Here is a 17503-nt window from a genome sequence, read left to right as displayed (position 1 = left end):
TCAAGTTAGTCAAGTCCCTTTTCCTTTTGCTGCTTTGATATGTCCATAACAGCTTTACCCATTTCTCTTGGATATTTAAAGCTTAAATATTTTTCCACTTAAAGAAGAAAAACTGAACTTCATGTAACACCTTTATCACTGCTATCAATGTCTCTGATGATTTGCCTTCGCTTTTCTTTAATTTCCTTTTTTTTTTTTTTTTTAATTCTACCCACCCTACTTTTCTTTACTAAGTACTCTTAGAAGCCAGCAACACTGCAGTGCTTTGACTCCTTGAAGAGAGGCCAGCCACCATTCCCTGTGGGCTGCGTTCCCAACTCGGCCATAGCATGAGAAAATAATTGGAATTAAAAATCAAGACAATTCTGTTAAATAAACCACACACGAAGAACCAAACCAAAAACCCACCATCACCCTTTTTGCAATAGGGAAACGTAACAACAACAACAAATAATCTTTAAAATTAAGAAATAATGAACTACATTTAAATGTTAGCAGATCTTTCAGAGTAACTTCTCTCAGATGAAATCTTTCTTATCTATCTGGACACAGCTAAAACCCTTGTCTGGACTTTTATCTTCCTCTCTCTTGATTCTTACAACATTCCTTTTACTGGCATCAGTAAATACAAGCTTATCTCTTTCCCACTTGGAATACTATTGCAAATAGCACTTTCCTAGCCCATATCCTTTCCCAAGTTTATCTCCTGAAGTTTCTTCCCATCATCAATTCCCCTCCCCTGTCTTTCCTTAAATATAACTCCTTTTCTTCAGTTCCAGGATCCTTTCTGGACAACTTCCACCTGTCCAAAATGCTCACTTCCACTCTAGCTCAGCATGCCATTCCACTTCCTCCTGGGATGCCTTCAAACCTTGCTCTATGCTCTTGTTCCTCCTCCTCTTATTTACGGTGCAGGAAACTCCCCAGTGAGACCCACAGAAGCACCTCATTACTCTTCTACAAACCAATGTTTTAAGAAACCCCCATCAACAGCAGAGCTGCTGCTGCCTTCAGACCATTTCTGGTGACAGCAGCCATTAATGTGTCACTGTTTCCTTGACACTGGGGCTGCCTGCCCAGAGCCAGTGGCTGGGAATGAGCGAGGCAGGATACAGACGCCCAGGGGCCTGGACAATGCACACCCAAGTGCAACAATAGCCTGTTGTTTTCAACACTTCCTCGCCAGGACAGTGCCTTGAACTTAGAGGAGATGGTTCATCCCAAGACTCAACAGAAAATATTATTTATTAGGGTAAACATGAGGCACTGCTACAGAAAACAGTGATGTTACTACTCATACACAAGATCTTGAAAGTGCCCAAAGAGAAGCTCCTTGACTATGGCATTCAAAAGGTAAAAATAAAATTTGCTGCTATTGCAGCACATCCTGCACAGAGCAGGGAGTCCGAAATCCCAACATCAGTTTGTAGTCATTTCCATCACACCATGAAGGATCTTCCTGGCTGATCTCAGTGCAAACAACCCTCAGATAGCCTACACAGAACTTCAGAGATCTTTGTTTAACTTTTATCACTTTTGCTTCTGAGAGCTGGAGAAAATTAGGTGAAGGAAATTAATTTCATTGATTCACTTCAGGATGTATGTCTGCTTTTGAGAATTCCTTATTTCCTCCATGCCTGCAGACATACAGACCAAGTGAGGCAAGTTGAATTTTTTAATAAAAGGACTGAATATGTAAATAAAAATGTACTTCTCCTAATAAAATTTAAAGTTCTTTTGTTCAGCTAACCACATCTACGTAAAAACCTCCTAATTACCAAAAGAATTAGCACAGGCTACATAGGAATAGCTATTGCAATTGCTATTGCATCCATTTGAAGTTATAAGGAAGAGGTGAGACAAGTATCTGTCAGCAAAGGTTTCACTGCAGCTTAATCCGTCTCAAAACACAAGAATTGTGAGAAGATCCTTCTAAAAGTCTGTTCAGATCCTATTTCCTACTTTTCTATTATGAAATTCTTAAAAAAACTCATTCAAACAACAAAGCACAACTGAAGGATTTGTTTATTCTCTGATGTATCAAGCCACATGGATGCAACATCCATTCTTCAAGATGTCATTTTCAACTCTAGTACCCAAAAATCCATTTTACAAAGCAACAGCTGATCATTTTGTTAAACGAGCATTTTCCTCACTCTGCAAAATAAAACAGAGGGACTTATAGGGAAAGTAGACAACCCTGGAAAGTTCAGCCCTGAAAAGGAAATGAAAATGCAGTTGTTCCCCATGAGGTGCAGTTGCACCTACATGAGGATGTCCTGGTGAAATCACTCTGAGCACTAAATATAGTTTGCATTTATCTTAGAAAGACAAAGCTGGACTTACAGATTTTTCAACAAAATAAATCCCAAAAGCAAAGCAACGATGAGCAAGCTCAGCTGAATGTCTGATAATGAGTTAACAGAGCCATTGGACACTGAAAACAGAGTTTAAAAATAAGCCTGAAGATATAGAGATTAGTGTTTGGTGCTATTATTCATTAAGTTCTCAGGCACTATTTTTTTTTCTGTTATCAAAACAGGACTAAAAAAAGAACTCTACACATTTTTAATGTTAACAGAGGCAAAAAAATGCATTTGCACCATAACTACACCAGAATAAAATAAAAGTGCTGGTTTACCTACTCCATCAAGTATCCTGCAGCACAGATAACTGATAACATACTTAAAACATAAGTTTGTATGTCCTATTCTCTAAGAGTTTTTCATTAAAAGAAAAAAAAAATTCTTCCACGTATAAAACTGGCATAAAAATGTGTTTTAGTTTCATTTTCTTCCATTATAATGCCTTTAAAATGAAGCTGAGAAAAACATTACTGCTTGACAGTCATGTTTACAGTGAAGAAAACTGTATTTTTCATTTGGCTCCATGCCAGCGCTGTAGCTCAACTGGTTTGGTAACTCCCACAGAAACCAACAAGTAAAGATTAAATACAAACTGAGCAGTACATACTCCAAGGCACTCTTTAAAAGCTGTTTTTCACATCTGCTCTCTCACTCCAATACCAGCTACAAAACTGACTAAGCCACTTCTGAAATGGAGAGTAAAGCCACTCGTCAGGATTACTCCCTGAAAACACTCAAGAAATCCCTGGCTCTCCACACTGACCAGGGGATGGAGCAAGCATGGGGCATTCCCAGTGACAAAGCTGAAGTCTGAAGCCTGTCTGGGGTTAGGACAAGGGTTTCATCCAAATGAAAATGAAGTCCTGACTCCAGGACTTCTTGCCCTCCTGTTCAGTGTTACTGCAGCCAGAATATCATATTATAATTCTCCTATTTTTCAATCACCTGAGACAGAGTAACAGGTGAAGAAAAACAATCAACAGGGAAAGACCCTGCAGATACACCCAAGTTTAAAATCTCAAATATCCGTCATGACCTTTGTTGAGTATTTTAGGTGGTTCTTATGCTCCAATTAAAAGAAATAAGGTGTAACATTTGAAAAGTCACAAACCTGGATTTTAAAAAGGCACTTCCAATAGCCATTCTCTGTAGTTCTAACAATAAATAATGGAACAAATAAGATACAAGTCATTTGGCTCCTTAGTATTGACCCCTTACATGGAAGTCTCCTTTCTTGAAGATGAAACAGGGATCCTGCCATCTCAGGATGAGAGTTTTTGTGCCATCTGTAAAATGCTGAGTGAGTAGGTTTCTAGTCATCTGCAACAGGGAATACTACTCTAGGTCCAATAACAGGACATTTATCTGGATGTGGCCCTATTGTAAAGCAGCTTTGGAATACAAATTTACATGAACATAAGCTTACAAATTAACATGAACAAATTATAGAAATCCTTATTTTTAAGGGCAAAGCTTGATGGTTTAGGGTAGCCACAAGGTAGGTAAACTACCACACTCTTTTTAAAAATCTCACAGTAAATTTACACTTGCTATACAAATTGGGTCTAGAGGGAGATAATTCATGCAAATTATATGCCTTATATACTCCCTTTGTGCCCAGGGAATATAAAAAAATTAAGTTATGGACTCCACACATGCAATCCCTATTTTTCATAGGCTCAAAATTAATAATTTTCATCACATTACTGTTAGAAAAAGGGAACCTAGAAACATTGAAGAACAAAATGTTTTTAATAGTAGATAAACCCCCATAAATATTATGATTTAATTCAGCAGATTTCTAAGAGAGTAGTATCTTGTTTGTAGAATTGTATTAGTGTTCAAATTTAGAAGATGAACAATGTAAAAGGTTCTGCAGATTCACGCTTGCTTCCACTACTCTGAAAGTAAAAAAAGTAAGCTAAGTCTGAAGTTCTATGTAGGGTGAATCACAAGACTTGCGATGACAATCTCCTGGAATCTAAATTTATTTTTTCTTAAAGATGATATTCACAGCTTGCCTTGATGTCCATTAGAAAATCATTTATTGTTTGTATACCTAAAGTCACAATTTAGATGACTAAGATTTTTATTTAATCACATCTATAAAGCTCTGCCAGAGCCAGGACCAAGCTGATCCTGACCCAACAGATTTTTATTATATTCTATGCATGTTTGAATCCATTGGGGATATCAAAAGCACATTATAAAAACATATGTAAAGCAGAGAGTTTCAGTGAAGAGAGAGGGGAAACCAGAATGGACACAGCAGAGGACACAAAAAGTGGTGGATGTTTGGATGTTTAAAAAAGACATAAAGGAGAAGAGAAAGCAGCAATTGGAGTAAATACACAATGTAAAAGACAAGGCAGGGAAGGTGCTAATCACTATAGGCACTTCAGAGGAGGTGTAATTTGGAATTATTTCTAAGCATGTGCTGGACCATTAACAGTCCAGGCAGCCTGAGGGTAGACAATATGCTGCAAAACAAACTCACTGTGGCCACCTGTAACTCTGTACCCAAGCCAGTGAACACCTGCATTTCAAACACTTGAGTTACTCCACTGAGGTCCAGTGCCCAAGCTCCACACCTGAGCTACAACCATCACCTCCTGCCCAGCCTCCACAGCTGCCAGCTTTCTCCCTTCCTCCCCATGCCAAATGTTTAAGGATTTCCCTGCACACCCTGCCATTACCATCTCCCTCTGCTCTACAGAAACAACCTTCAGGACCTTGCTGCACCACAGTTACCAAAGGTGCCAATTCTCCCCTCAAGGCAGCTCTGACTCAAGGTAGATTCTTCTCTGAGCCTTCACTCAGCGCCTCCACCTCTGTACAGATAAATGCTCCATCAAAATGCCACTCTTCTCTCCTCTGAATCTTTTCATCATGTTTGCCTGGTGACTTTGCCTCACTTACTTCAATGAGCTGACATCTGTTCTCATTAGCTATTTTACTGCTACCACAAATAGTGTTTTCCCTTCCCCCAAATCTGTTGTATCTTGACATGAAAATTTTGAGCTATCTTGGTACAGACGTTTTTTCACTTAGTTGTCTAGCACAATGGGAATAAGATTTTGCTGAGAATTTTCTAGACAGTAATACAGACTTCATATATACACACACACATATGCCTGGGTATGCATGGAATAAAGTGAAAAGCAGTAATGCAAACTAGATCTTACAGCATTATTTCACTCTCCCTACAAAGTGCACTCAAGCATGCTTATTTTCTTCCAGAAACACAGAAGGAACAACCAAGATAGGACCCTAAAGCTTCCATAAAACCCATTATCCACTTTGGGAAGCAAACCACTGATTTTCAGGTAGCTCCAGAAGATGAAGAACCTCTAAATGTGAGCCCAAGTGTTAGAATCACAAAATCCTGAGCTGGAAGGAGCCCACAAGGATCCACGAGTCCAACTCCTGTTGTGCCATGTGTGAGAGGAAGGATCAGGTACAAATCTGGAGGCACACAGGCAAGCAGATGAGTCACTGCTTTAACTGGAGAGACCAAGGGGAGGAAGCAAACGAAAAGCAACTACTGAAGCAGGGACAACTTGTGCAGGGACTTAAAAGGAGAGCACAAAATTACTTTATCATGTAAGACACACTGCCAAAAGGACTTGACTCTTGCAAAGCAGAGGCCTTTCAAGGGTGATTTCTGCAGTAGTGCTTGGGATATGCTGAAGAGACCCGGTAGTCTGTCTAAATATGCAAAGAAAGCAAGACTGCAGCTGGTAAGGAAGAAAACAAAGGCTCTGGCTTCACATGGCAAAATAAATTTTAAAATCTGTTTCTGACAGCTGTGACCCAGAGGAGAAAGTGATAGAAAATGCTATCACTTGCTGTTCAGCCTGAGGAATCAGCAGTCTAATTAAAGTGAAGAAAATTTCCTAATTTCTTATCCTCCACTGGAAGAAAGAAGTTTTTGCTGGACAAGTAGCTCCAATTTAATGATTGAATTCAGTGGAATGAAATGGAAGGCATAACTGTAACAATGTCATGTTTACTAATTAATAAATAACACTTTAATCTGACAGGATTGGACAGCTTAAAGACAAGGAGTAAACGTGCATGAATGGAAATGTCACATTTTATCTGCCTTTGGTCAGACCCTGCAAAGAGCCAGGACCATCCATAAGTGCAATTCTTACTCTTGGTTTACATCTGCATACCAAAAAGGCAGGTACAACACAGATAGAAGAAAGAGCTTCTGATGCACATCTTAATAGTAACTGTGTACTATTTTCATTATTTTCACCTGGATGTATTTTGTTTCATTATTCTAGTTGGATTTAAACTACTAATAAAGCAGACTGCAACTAGGTAAATATTACTTTGGTTACTTATAGAGCAACCTCAGAAACGTTTGCATTTTGCTTTGTTTGGAACAGATTCTAATAAATGATGCAGTGCAATGCTGCTGGAGCACAGGCCTGTAAAGCACAGAAACAATATATCTGAAGCTGTTTATCCCATCGCCTTGAGCAGGATCAACCAAACTTTGCCCAACACAGTATGTTATTAATCTCCAATAAAGAGAATTCCACAATATCCCACCACTATCTAACCACCCAGTGTTCTCCCAACACCTCCAATGTTGCATCATTTTTGTCTGCAGTAAAGTTGATTTCTCCCCATCATTCTCCCAGTGGCCAAAAAGAACAACTTATCATTCCTGTTCTCTTTTACACCACTTTTTGAATTGAAAGACTGGTATCATGACCTTCTTAAAGCTTCTCCATTCTACACTAACATGAAATGAGTTTCTTTGACTCTTTGTTTCTTTTTTCTTTTCCTAAGCATCTTATTATCCTTGTTCTTTCCTGTACAGTCTATAATCTGTACACACCTTTCTTCAGATACATGATATGAAATTTCAGGAAGATTCCGTTTAGATCGTAAAGGAACCTTTCCAAATTTAAAGACCTGATGTGAAAAAAAAGAACAGGTTAAAAAGGGACCTGCAGATATGTTCACATTGGACAAGGCCCGGAAGACATGAGAGACACGTCCTTCACAAAGGTACCCCAGGTACTGCAATCCCACCAACTGGCACCGGAACACGACAGTTTTGCAAGGCTGCCCCATCCCTACCATCCTGCCCAGAAGTGCTGAAACCAGACACAATCTTCAGGCCCACACTTGCCAGCTCAAACAAGAAACAGAGTGATTCCTTGGCATCACACAAGACTTTGCCTATTTTTGCAACAATTCCACCTCACCGACTTTAACTCATGATCATAACACAACCGTTCTCTTCTTTCTTCCCTGCCATCCCTCAGCAGCTGCTCTCAGTTATCCCATTTCCCCATGCCTCAACTTGCACTTCTCAACATCCCAGTCTGTACCAAAAATGCCATCACATTGGTTTCCAACACTGGAACTGAAGATGCTTTTGAGTTCTGATCCAAATTTGTGGATTTACATATTTAGTCCCTACTTTGTTATACACATAATCATTACAATTACTACTGGAGCCTCAACAGGACTCTACTCCAGATGTCCTTCAGTATAACCAGGAACCACTCTGGAAGAACACTGTTCTGAGGAATTATATGCCCACTTCATGAGAAATCTCATGATATTTCAATGAAAAATCCACATTTTCTTCTGATTACACTTATGGCTCGAGATACTGAGCAGTGAAATGCAAACACCTGCAGGGAGGTGGCACCTCACACCAATGTTTGCACACAGCAATTGTCTCAAAAATCTTCAGGGGAAAGCCCAGATCAAGTCTTGTGTATTTTGAGGTCTAACCCAAGGGTGAAGCTCAGGTTACCCACCTGTCTATCATGTGGGACAGGGATAAGCACTGGGGAGTGTTTGGGTAGGAGACAGAGGAATTAATCTCTTTTTTAAGTTGAGTTTCAGGCTAAGCATTCATGAAGAGACAGCGGACAGAAGTGACAAAGGAAAGCCAAGATCCAAAGTGCATTTTACAGGAATATTTAGGTTGTCAGGGAAAATGTCTAACACATTTGCTTTTTTCTCAGCTATCCTCAAAGTGATAATTAAATGAAAAATAACAGTTTCATAGGGGTACTCCTCCCTGTGTGGGAACAACTTTCACCAAATGCCAATTAGTGGTTTCCTGTTAAAATCAAATCAAGCTGGTTTTGATAAAGCTTTTTAATGAGAAATGGCTAAAGTATGAAAAATTTCCCCCATATATATTGCATATTAAATCCCAAAATCACATAACACAATCTCACATCTAACATTTTTGGTATATAAAACTCTCTCTTGTACTTCTTCTTTAATTTCAAAAGAAAAGTATTTACTAAATATTTAAATCATCCAATAAACAAAGCCTTAAAAAAAAAAGCATACAAAAGTAAATTAGAATGTTGATGAAAGCCAATCTTAATCAGTCCTTTTCAGATGCTCCCAAAACTAATTTTTTACTGATTATTTATTCATTCTTCAAGCGTATGGCAAATTCAATAATTCTTGAGCTAAGAGCTTTCTACTAAATGCATCAGTGGTTTTGATTATTTTATTTGATATCAAATAAAGACAAGCAGTAAAATGTCAACAACAAATGCGAAGATGAGATCACTTACAACTCCAAGACACCTGTTGGAATGGAACACCAACAGCCTAAACTGTGAGCATTGGTAATAATTTGATTAAAAAGGAAGTTAAGGAAACTTTGGAGAACAGATTTTGACGGCACCAGACTGAGTACTCTTGGCTATGGTCACTGTTTTCTGCCTTATGCCAAGCAACAATGTTCCTCCCAAGACACCCATTCCCATCCAGCCTTCTGCAAGGCACTCTTCATCCAAGTCTTCTCTCTTGCTTTTATTTGGGTTGATACCCAATGTTCCATGTCTGTTACATGATTTATGTGCCCTCCATCCTGATCACAACATGATGAAACCCTGACAGATACTTACTATGTATAAAACTTCATATTTACATTGGACACAAAGGTTCTCAACAAGTGTTTCAGAGTCCTTCAAAACCAAACTGTGCCACAGCACCTCTCATTCTACATCTTGAGTGCTCAGACTTCCACTCCATGCTAAAGAGTGTTTTGTTTTTGTTCTTGCTAACTAAGTTTTGTAAGTGCTGCCCTTTCCTCTTTGGTCTTTCTGGCTATGTCATTACCACACTCCCACTTGATTTTTTTTTTCCCCCCCAAGCAACAAATTGTGAGATCCTTTGTCTCCTCATCTGTATGACTTCCATATCCCCAATTTTTATCAACTTAGATTTCTGTCAGATGACCTTGCTTCTAATACACTGAATGCTGCTGGTCTGTCCCTCATCTTCTAGAAATTATCTACCCCACTTCCCAGAACAGGAAAGCTACCTGTGAAATACGACCAGGCTGTTTATCTTCTGCAGTCATCTTGGCCATATTTTTCACCATCTAGTTCATGATTAGTCATTAAAAAAGAAAAAAGAGTATAGCCCTGTTAATCTCCTGCTTCAATAAATCACCCTGAACATTAGTGAAAACACTGTAGGTAATGTCAACCGTTTTCCGGGGCAATGGCAAATCTCTGCCATCACCCATTTGTATGACCTGGGAAAGCTGATGGCAGAAAACCACAAAAGCACACAAATCACCAGCCCCAGTGAGCAGGAAGATGTGTACTGGGTGGTTTAGAAACATTCCACCCAGTGCCTTCACCCTACCTCCCTCTTGTTAAACACCAGCTGCTTGCGGCTGTGTATTTCTAAGGCTTAAATGTGCCCAAGGTTCCCTTCATAACCTGCTGGGAAATGTTCTTTCTACTGTCATTGGACTCCAAGGGCTGCTTTTTGAGCCAGGTAAACCCTGCCACACCTCACACTTATTTTAGGAAAACTCAGATACAAAAAATGGAAAGCCATGCACTTAGGAGTTGGTGGGGAGAAAAAAGCAGGAAAATAGATTAATAACAAGAAGCACAATTCAGCATTGTGAGCCCACCCTACTTTGGCCAAGGTTGTTGCAAGCATGGCAAGTTAAATTTTCATGCCCTGTTATTCAGGTGGAAATTCTATGAAGCAACAGCTTGGTGAAAAGGACAAGTTCCTCCTGCTCCTACAGCTCCTCTCATGATGGGGAAGTGAGTAATGGAAATACATCATCACAAACCACACAGGCAGGTTTCTACAGGGTTCTGGTGACAACCAGCAGCTCTGGAAAAAGAGGAACAGGAGACACAGGCAGGTTTTCACAGCAAAGACTACACTGTTACTGTGAGGAAGAGTAAAAAGGATATGGACTTACAGCACTGTGTAAAAAAACTGTAATATTAATATCACTGTGGAAGTGATAATTTGGTGATTCAGGAAAAAACAAAACATCACCAAGAGCTGCACATAACAACTTTGAGAAATGCTGAAAATCTTCCTCTTAAAAACCTGTGATCACCCATGTTGTGTTTTGAACCAAAGCAAGGCGCCATGAACAGAATGTGAAGCTCTGGGAAAAAAGCAGGCTCTGAACCTGCACAGGGAGTGCTGCACAGCCAAAATCAGACAGCACCCCCAGAGCCTGCGTGCACAGCACCACTGCAGGACATGAAGCAGGCTGGGACACACACTCCCAGAGGAGCCCAGCAGGGATGCAGCTCCTTTGCAAGGCTGGCAGTCAAGGGTGCTGTGCCTTGAATGGTACAGTGGAGAGTCCAGAAGATAGAATGGGAAGTCTGGAGTCCAGCAGCCCCACGCCAAAAGCCTGAAAGGCTGTTCCTGGAGGCAAGACAAATGTTGCTGGCAGCTGGGCTCTTGCAGAAGGCAGAGCTGGAACCAGGAAAATGTGAAAAAACAAAGCATGAACCCGATTAGGAGTTTGATCAGGGACTGCTGGATGTGAGGTATGAGCTCTTGAACCCCTACAGTGCATCTTCTCCAGCTGCCTTTGCACACAGAATAAAATAATCATCAAAATGCCAAGTACAAGGACACACTTTCAATATTGCTTTTAATTGATGCCCGAGAGATTACTCTGACATTACCAGTCCTCTTCATAATTCTGCATTTTTAACTGTCATTCACAAATAATTTCTTAATATTTGCTGCATGTGACTGTTCTCACAGTTATCTACAATATTCAAGAATCACAGAATCATTTAGGTTGGAAAAGACCTTTAAAATCATTGAGTCCAACCATTAACCCAACACTGCCAAGTCCACCACTAAACCATGTTTCTAAGCTCCAGACCTACATGGTTTCTGAAGGAAAACATCCTTCCCTGGGCAGCCTCTTCCAATACTTGACAGCCCTGTAAGTGGAGTAACATGGACAGAAAAGTAGGTAAAGTTAACTGCTGAATAAATTGGCTCCTACAACATCTTCAACAACAGGTTTATAAGCAACAGGCAAATTATCTATTACTTACTATTATCTGTTACTTATTTATTACCTACTTAAATATTATTTATTTGTTTGTTACTCATTACTTAAATAGTATTGTTTATTACTTAAAAATCTTTTTCAGCCTGCTGGTGTTTTTAAAGCTCTGTTGAAAGAACTGATAAAAACCCAGCTGAATGTTCAAGCTAAAAAATTATTGACTGGATTCCCTCAGAAGAAAATGCTACATAATAAATGCAAATAACAATGCATTAAAGTTAATGGCATTTCAAAATACTTTGCAGTTAAAGTTTAAATGAAAAATAAAATTTAACCATATGTATACCTCAAATTGCTTGTTCCTTACACAAAGGGGTTTATTTTCCTTTAAAACTTATGAAATCATGGTTAGTAGAAAATTCTAAAGAAAAATAAGAGGATACATTTTTGCTGTATTTATGTTTTCTCCAGGTTTTCAGATTTTGTCTCTTTCTTTTTTTCTCAGAAAGATAGGAACAATGATAACATAAACCATATAAGCTCCAGTAACTGAAAATAATAGTGCAATTTAAAACCCTACTAGTATGAGTTTTTAAACAGAAAATGAAAAGCTGGGCAAAAAGCTGAGGTACTATTTCCGATTACTGGTCATCTTATTAACCTATTCTTCAGATTATTGAAATATTTCAATGTATAAAAAATAAGGGTATCTGCCAGTGAAGCCTACAAATCACAGCCAGCATCTTGTGCACCAAGTGCCTTACATATGTAAATGTATGCGGACCCAAGACTTGGATTTCACAGGCAGCCTCTGCAGACGGAATGATGAACTGTGTAATTTGCAAGGTGAAATCCATTTTATGTCCCTTTCAGATCCAAAGGGTCCCTCAGCAAGCTGCTCCTCACTGCTGTGGGATACCAATGCCGGGAAATCTCGGCACTGCTTCACAGGGGAGCTGAGGCAGGGAAGGATTCCAGCCCTGCATTGTGCTGATCTTTCCACACATTTTTGTCCCCTCTGCACATATGGCACATCCCATGGCAGAGGAGGAACTTTCTCTGAACATGCAGAACAGGGAGGGATGTCTGGCCACTAGGTCTCATCCGAGGTGTGAGGACCAATCTGCCCAGGAAAGGGGGGTGGCGGTCACCTTAACTGACACCACATAAAACATTCTCACTCTCTGGGCTCCTGCACATGGGAGTGACACCAGGAGGCTCTGTGCCACCCTGGTGGCAATGCGGGACACATCCCAGGTGCTGCTGCCTTACAGGATGCAGCTGGTGGCGGAATAAGGCCCCATGCCAAAGTTTGGGACTGGGGGAGTCACTGTGGCAGCCACCAGTGCCACCACGGGACAGACACAACTGAGGAACAGCAGCACAAGGCGGAAGCCAAAGGAAAGCGTCTCGTGCGAAAGCAAGAGCCTCGCCAAATCCAATCACGGCGTATGCTGGAAGAAACTTCCCAAATCCGTGAAGTCGTTCTGGGCCGTAATTAACTGAAAATTAATTACAGAATCTTGAAAAGAGCATAAAGCAAAAATGGGCCAGCATACCTTCATAGTGCAGTTGCTCACTCTGAATGTCTTCCAACAATTAAGCCTAGCATATGTCACTGGAGTTAAAAAAAAAGATAACAAAACAACAAACAAAATATGATTCCCAAAAAAGTTTTGGAGTCCTACTTGCCAAGTAGGATATAGCTGTCTGCAGAGCACACACATACCTTCTAGAAATGAGAAGGATGATTTAATGTGATGCTTGGCAACTTCAGCTTTGCAGAAATTACAGGTTGCACTTGCTTCTTATAAAATCAAAACAAAAATCGAGACAATAATATAAATAGGTAAATTATTTGCTGACTTGATGAATAATTTTCTAAAGATTATTAAAGGATGTAAGAGCTTAGAAAATGCTCAAATTTTTCAACTAACAAAATGAGGAGGTAAACAATAATACTGTCAAATTATTTTGGCTGAGCATTCACGAAAAGGTGCATTTTGTATCACTGAATTGCATGTATTTTTTACAAGGTGCCTCATCATGGCATGCTGCCACCAGCCAAAATATTTTTTTTTTAATTTAGTAAAAAAAAAAAAATTGCATGCTGGAAAGTAGAAGTTATGCCATCAAAACCAAACAGAGAGACTGACAGAGTACAAAAGCACTCTATTTTACTATTTTAAAAATATTGAGAAAGAATATTACCAAAAGAGAAAATAAAAAAAAATAAAGAAAAAAGATCAGTAGATTAATCAGAGATTGTGCAAAAATGTGCTGCAGGAAACATGGAACACTATTTCTGCTTTCCAGTTTTCCATTATAGAGATTAGTATCTTCAGTAAGAGCAGGAAGACAATCTCAAACTGTGAAATTACAAAATTTGCTTCATAACCCCCCTATTTCAGTAAGTGGGAGAGGCTGAGTGGGGGCAGCCTGGGGTCCCTCACTCCCATCTACATGGGGAGGGTGGCAAAGGAGAGTCAAGCTCCTTTCCAGACCATGGGAGACATGACCTTGTTCCCTAACGCAACATTTCTGCTAGATCCACTGCAGGTTTGGTGTTTTGTTTTTTTTTCTTTAAATGAGGGGATAAAACATCATAGTTATGTACAAGTAGAAAATAAATGCCCGTGGTTTCAGCAGCTTGCAGACTTCCCAACCCTGAGCTATGCTGATGACCATTTTGCATATCATCTTTCTCTATTTCTCATGAACCAAGCACATCGGCACTTCTGATACAATTTGGGATTTGTTTTTACATTTGCTTTTCTTTGGAGAGAAGAAAAGAGCTGAGAGCTGAGCTTGGCCCTACTCCATCAGAGCACAGCACAGTGAAGTGTGTCACAGCTACAGAGAATACTCTGCTGCAAAGAGAACTTCAAACTAAGTTGCATTTATAAATTCATTTTTCTCCAGCTCCTTACTGTTCATACTACCTAATAACATACTTGCCCATTTTGCCTGTAAGTCCAAGCTAGAAACAGGTAGAAACCCATTTTTACTGGAGTAATGTATATGCTTGGCAAAACAGACTGACTACATGAAACTGTGATCCACAATGTATCTTCATGATATGACCTTACTCATTCTCTTCAAACTAAATATGAAAAAAATGTTTAGTACCAAACCTTGGCATTTTATATGAAAGCACAGGTTTCAAATATGAATTATTATCTCTTTTTGCCATTTCCACCTCCATTTTTTGTGATGATCTCCAACATAACAGAAATGCCCTGCAACAGCACACAGAAGCTCCCAAAATTGAGATGCTGTGTCACTCCTCTCTAGATGCCCAATGCAGAGCTCACCACTGGAGACAGAGGGACTAAGCAAAGAAAAATCCTTAAGCTCCCAGCATTTCCTGCCAGAGCTGGGCTGGCTCAAAGGCTGGAAGGTCCATCAGCATGATTTGGGAGCCCTTGAGGCTCTCCAAACAGTAATGCTGCCTCTGGCCTGAGGGTGCTTTACCTCTCTCTGGCAGCCCTTGCCTCTCCCTCCAGTCTTCCCTTTCCCTCTTTGACCAAGCAGAAGGCACTGCAGTGCGGAGAAATCCAGAACTGTTCCTCAGCCATCTCGTTCATGGCAGTGATGGAAAGACCTCCTTTATCATATTTTGGCTCCTTTATGTGGCATAAAGGGATCAAATCAGGAGTGAGAATTTCCCCTGAAGTTTCTCTCTGTGATGAAAATCACTAAAACAGCTGAACTGCAAATCTCAACTGCGTGCCAGCTGTACACTGCAGAGGAAGACTTGGCCTTCCAGGTCAAAGAGTCACACACATTAAAGCTGGGAAAAGACCTCTAAGAACATCGAGTCCAACTGCTAGTCCAGCACTGCCAAGTCCACCACTAAGCCTTGTCCTGAAGTGCCACATCTGCATCTTTTTTTGAACACTTCCAGGGATGGTAATTCCACCATGGACAGCCTACTTCAGTGTCTGACCAACCTTTCAACGAAGACATTTCTCCTAAAATCCAATCTAAACCTCACCTGGCACAACCTAAGACCATTTTCTTTCACCTTGTAGCTTGTTACATGTAAGGAGAGACCAACTGATCACCATCTTGCTACACCCTCCTTTCAGGCAGTTGTAGATTAGGCCTCCCCTGAGCCTCCTTTACTAAGGAGCCAAACAACCCCAGCTACCTCAGCCACTCCTCATCAGACCTGTGCTTGAGACCCTTCACCACCTTCACTGCCCTTCTCTGGACTCGCTCCAGCACCTCAGTGTTATTCTTGTACTGAGGGACCCAAAGCTGCTATAAACACAGGTCACAAATTATGATTTCCAGCAGTCTACCAAGCTCCAACAAAAGAAAGGATTTTTCAATAAATTCCTCATTTACAGCATTCCAGTCAGTATTTAAAAAAAAAAAAAAAGAAAAAAAAAAAAAAGAAAAAACAGCCCCCTCTTGTAAAGTTTCCCTCCTGCCTTGCTTTTCTGCAGAGGACATCATGTGAACACATCCTTTGAAACCCACCTGGACATCATAGGGATGAACTCATGGCATGGCAGATGAAGTGTCCCCTGCTGCCATTTCCTAAGGTTCTCAAACCCTGGGTTTTGCTGGAGCTCCACTGGCACTGCACAGGGCACATCCAAGGGGGATGCCCTACACCAGCTGCCAGCAGGATGCAGCAACATTCCCAGCACTGCAAAGAGCTGACCTCCCTGCTCCACAATGATTTTTAGCACTAGTTTTTGGGGATGAAGAAGCTGCTATCATGGAGCTTCTGCTTCATCAAACAAAGGCATTTTGTTTCCCTTGCTAGGCTGAACGGTGCAGATCAAAACCAAGGGAAAGCTGTCACTTCCCCAGCGTGCCACAATCTGGCCCTGTTTTCCCTTGGGAAAAGGAAATAAGGGGCCTAGGGTGCAATGTAGTATCTCAAAACTGGGAAGGGGGTTGAAAGAGAGCCTAACTGGGCTACTCTCTCTGAAAAAGTAAGGTGTGGCTTGTTTGAGTATTTCTGCAGGAGACAGGACAGAAAGAAGAAGTCTGGGAGATAGAAAAAGGCAGCAGGCAGGAACCAGGATTTTGCACAAAATATATAAAAGACAAAGCAGTTCAGCCTGTAGAACTAAACTCAGCTGCCAGGAGAATAGGTCCAGGAGGACAAAAAGTGAATTTTGAGATAGGGAGGAATTATGTGACCATGTTGTAATTTTCTGTACAGTGAAAACACTCTAAGGGAAGGGTAACCCTGTACATCAGGGAAAAGACCTGCAGCAGTATCCAAACCCCTGTTCACAGACAACATCATAAACACAGGAGTGGTGGAAAAAAGGCATTTGTAATAGCATTTGCTCAGATGATGGTTTGAGACAGGAAATCCACTGAAGCGCAGACAGAAACACATAGCCATTACCAAAGAAGGATTAAAACAACAGAAAAAAATCCTCTAATAATTTTGTTATCATACTGTTTTCAGTATGCTTTTGATAATTAGTAAGAAAACGTTTTTCCTTGTTGTTGTTGATATACGAACAATGCAGTAACATCATCAAAATTATTGCACATCCCTACAGTCACAGAAAAAAATCAGCAAAAATGCCGAATAAGCACCAAAGAAGTTGAGAGGTTTCACTATGTGCGAATTTGCTTTCATGATAGTGTAACACATTTTTCAGTATTCAGAAGAATGCTCCTCAAAAAAAAAAATCCAAAAAAACCCCCAAAAAACTATGCAATAGTTGAAACCTTAACATTTTTAGCTTGTGGTATTCTACTCAAATTACTGTCATCATAAAACACCCACTTTTCTTTTTTCTGTGCCATAAAATAGGCACCTCCAAACCCCAATTTAGAATGACAATAGAGTTTA

General features: G+C 40.2%; 1 protein-coding gene across 2 annotated transcripts in view; it reads right to left on the bottom strand.

Annotated features, from left to right (window-relative positions):
* NR3C2 (nuclear receptor subfamily 3 group C member 2) overlaps nt 1-17503 on the bottom strand; it is a 189777-nt gene that overhangs the window by 32357 nt on the left and 139917 nt on the right. The window lies entirely within an intron of this gene.

Source organism: Serinus canaria, chromosome 4 (genome assembly GCF_022539315.1).
Source record: "Serinus canaria isolate serCan28SL12 chromosome 4, serCan2020, whole genome shotgun sequence".
In the NCBI taxonomy this organism is placed as follows: domain Eukaryota; kingdom Metazoa; phylum Chordata; class Aves; order Passeriformes; family Fringillidae; genus Serinus; species Serinus canaria.
Note: the sequence above shows the minus strand (reverse complement) of the source record. Positions and strands in the feature narration are given on the sequence as shown.